Below are 4,007 nucleotides of genomic sequence, written 5' to 3' on the forward strand. Positions count from 1 at the left end.
TCTCAAGCTGTTTTTTTTGCACATAGTTAAACCCATGTCTGTGTTGTTCTCGAAATACATTCAAATATCGTTTACAGCTGCTATAGTGAAATTTATATGTTGCCAAACTAAAAAACTCATAAACACAAAACAGTACATACTGACCACATCATTAACAATGCAGAAATTATACATACCTAAACATTTGCTTAGGAGTCTCAAGGTAGCATGAATGAATGTATTTCCCAAGCTAAGAAAACTCCTTGTAAATATGAAGCAATACATCTTAACCACATCATTTACAATCCAAATTATTACATATACATTAGGGCGCCCAACGAAAATGCTTTTTTTTTTGGAAATTTCAAGACCCCACCCCCTAATTTGATTCGTTTTTATGAGTAATATTATTGGCTATTTTTATAGATTTTTTAAAAGTCATTTAGAGGTCGCGACCTGTCGATTTAGGTCAGAAAATAGGATTTTGCAGATTTATCAGTTTTTGAATGACTATTTTTGATTGTTTTGATATGCTATGAGAAGAGGATATATAGGCCTTTAAAATTGTATATAATAATCTATTGTCGGACTAGGCTTGTTGGGGATTTTTTATCGGGTAAATTAAAAAAATACCCAAATTTCTCTTAATTTTTTAAATTTTGACCATCGATAATTTCTACAATTTCAAAAGATGGAGTACTATCTAAAACTAAATCTATTTTTAAATAAACTGATACCTCATTTGTTGCAATCGCATATAAATTGTCGAATTAAGGCGACTTTTCTTAAATACGGCCTTGAATTTATATGCACTCACAAAAAGGTTTAGTTATAATTACCAAGATTTGGTTATAGTGACAAAGTGGCATAGTTGGATATGGCGAACTAAATATCTAGCTCACGAAAGTCTGCAATTTATTTGAGACTTCTAGTTGCGACAAATGTATATTTGTTAATAATTACAAAACGACTACCTTGAGTGGACAATATTGTTTGTTGAATAAAATCATTGTTGAGCAAATATAAACAGTGCTTTGGCTGATACAAGTTTTCAATTAATTTTGTGAACTTGCTGTAGACGTGAATCAGCTAACCGTTTATTATTGGAAAAAAAGTTTCAGTTTGATACAAATAAAAATTTACTCGATGGTTGTTGTGTTTATTTTCTTCTTTTATTTGCATATATTAAGCATAAAAAATACATACATATTTACATAAATTGTTACTAGTGTAAATAATACATATAACGGGTGATTTTTTAAGAGCTTGATACCTTTTTTTTTAAAAAAAACGCATAAAATTTGCAAAATCTCATCGGTTCTTTATTTGAAACGTTAGATTGGTCCATGACATTTACTTTTTGAAGATAATTTCATTTAAATGTTGACCGCGGCTGCGTCTTAGGTGGTCCATTCGGAAAGTCCAATTTTGGGCAACTTTTTCGAGCATTTCGGCCGGAATAGCCCGAATTTCTTCGGAAATGTTGTCTTCCAAAGCTGGAATAGTTGCTGGCTTATTTCTGTAGACTTTAGACTTGACGTAGCCCCACAAAAAATAGTCTAAAGGCGTCAAATCGCATGATCTTGGTGGCCAACTTACCGGTCCATTTCTTGAGATGAATTGTTCTCCGAAGTTTTCCCTCAAAATGGCCATAGAATCGCGAGCTGTGTGGCATGTAGCGCCATCTTGTTGAAACCACATGTCAACCAAGTTCAGTTCTTCCATTTTTGGCAACAAAAAGTTTGTTAGCATCGAACGATAGCGATCGCCATTCACCGTAACGTTGCGTCCAACAGCATCTTTGAAAAAATACGGTCCAATGATTCCACCAGCGTACAAACCACACCAAACAGTGCATTTTTCGGGATGCATGGGCAGTTCTTGAACGGCTTCTGGTTGCTCTTCACTCCAAATGCGGCAATTTTGCTTATTTACGAAGCCATTCAACCAGAAATGAGCCTCATCGCTGAACAAAATTTAAAGCGCGAAACACATTTCGAACCGAACACTGATTTTGGTAATAAAATTCAATGATTTGCAAGCGTTGCTCGTTAGTAAGTCTATTCATGATGAAATTTCAAAGCATACTGAGCATCTTTCTCTTTGACACCATGTCTGAAATCCCACGTGATCTGTCAAATACTAATGCATGAAAATCCTAACCTCAAAAAAATCACCCGTTATATATGGTGGTAAGAATTTCCTAAAAAGAAACGATGAAACAGGAATAGTCGTGCGAAAACCCAGGTCAATATCTGCTGGAAGTGCTGGTTTAAGTATACTGCATTGCTTTTTCCTTGGCTAAATAGATACTTTCAAATTATAATTCGCATGAATTATATATCCACTGATAAATCCCGGTTGGCATCAAACTTTATATTTTTAAATAACTATGCGCACACCGAAACATATACATTATTTACACTAGTAACAATTTATGTAAATATGTATGTATTTTTTATGCTTAATATATGCAAATAAAAGAAGAAAATAAACACAACAACCATCGAGTAAATTTTTATTTGTATCAAACTGAAACTTTTTTTCCAATAATAAACGGTTAGCTGATTCACGTCTACAGCAAGTTCACAAAATTAATTGAAAACTTGTATCAGCCAAAGCACTGTTTATATTTGCTCAACAATGATTTTATTCAACAAACAATATTGTCCACTCAAGGTAGTCGTTTTGTAATTATTAACAAATATACATTTGTCGCAACTAGAAGTCTCAAATAAATTGCAGACTTTCGTGAGCTAGATATTTAGTTCGCCATATCCAACTATGCCACTTTGTCACTATAACCAAATCTTGGTAATTATAACTAAACCTTTTTGTGAGTGCATATAAATTCAAGGCCGTATTTAAGAAAAGTCGCCTTAATTCGACAATTTATATGCGATTGCAACAAATGAGGTATCAGTTTATTTAAAAATAGATTTAGTTTTAGATAGTACTCCATCTTTTGAAATTGTAGAAATTATCGATGGTCAAAATTTAAAAAATTAAGAGAAATTTGGGTATTTTTTTAATTTACCCGATAAAAAATCCCCAACAAGCCTAGTCCGACAATAGATTATTATATACAATTTTAAAGGCCTATATATCCTCTTCTCATAGCATATCAAAACAATCAAAAATAGTCAGTCAAAAACTGACAAATCTGCAAAATCCTATTTTCTGACCTAAATCGACAGGTCGCGACCTCTAAATGACTTTAAAAAAATCTATAAAAATAGCCAATAATATTACTCATAAAAACGAATCAAATTAGGGGGTAGGGTCTTGAAATTTCCAAAAAAAAAAAAGCATTTTCGTTGGGCGCCCTAATGTATATGTAATAATTTGGATTGTAAATGATGTGGTTAAGATGTATTGTCTCATATTTACAAAGAGTTTTCTTAGCTTGGGAAATACATTCATTCATGCTACCTTGAGACTCCTAAGCAAATGTTTAGGTATGTATAATTTCTGCATTGTTAATGATGTGGTCAGTATGTACTGTTTTGTGTTTATGAGTTTTTTAGTTTGGGAAAAAAAGTAAATTAATGCATTTAATATCCGCATAGGCAACCTTGAAAACCTCAGTATCTTTACTACAATCATGGTTTCAAGTGAACAAAAGAACAAACAATTCGTTTGGTTTGTACTCAGCTGCAATTGAAACCGATTGTGTATTGCTAGTTATCGGGAACAATACATGAGGAAGACAAACTTTTCGTACTTGTTGTGGAAGTTGGTAGTGTTTGTTCTGTTCGGTTTGTTTACGTACTCTGGTGTCAACAGTTATTAATTGCGAGCTCTGTATTTACGTTTTTGGTTTGTATTTAGCTTTTTTTCCATTTGGTTTAGCAACATAAATTTCACTATAGCAGCTGTAAACGATATTTGGATGTATTTCGAGAACAACACAGACATGGGTTTAACTATGTGCAAAAAAAACAGCTTGAGAAATAGTGGCCACCCTGATGTTCATATGCACAAGTATGTAAGTACATATTCACTGAAGCTTTACGAATTTCTTTTTT

Source organism: Rhagoletis pomonella, unplaced genomic scaffold (genome assembly GCF_013731165.1).
Source record: "Rhagoletis pomonella isolate Grant_MI unplaced genomic scaffold, Rhpom_1.0 Rhpom_scaffold_00003, whole genome shotgun sequence".
Lineage (NCBI taxonomy): Eukaryota > Metazoa > Arthropoda > Insecta > Diptera > Tephritidae > Rhagoletis > Rhagoletis pomonella.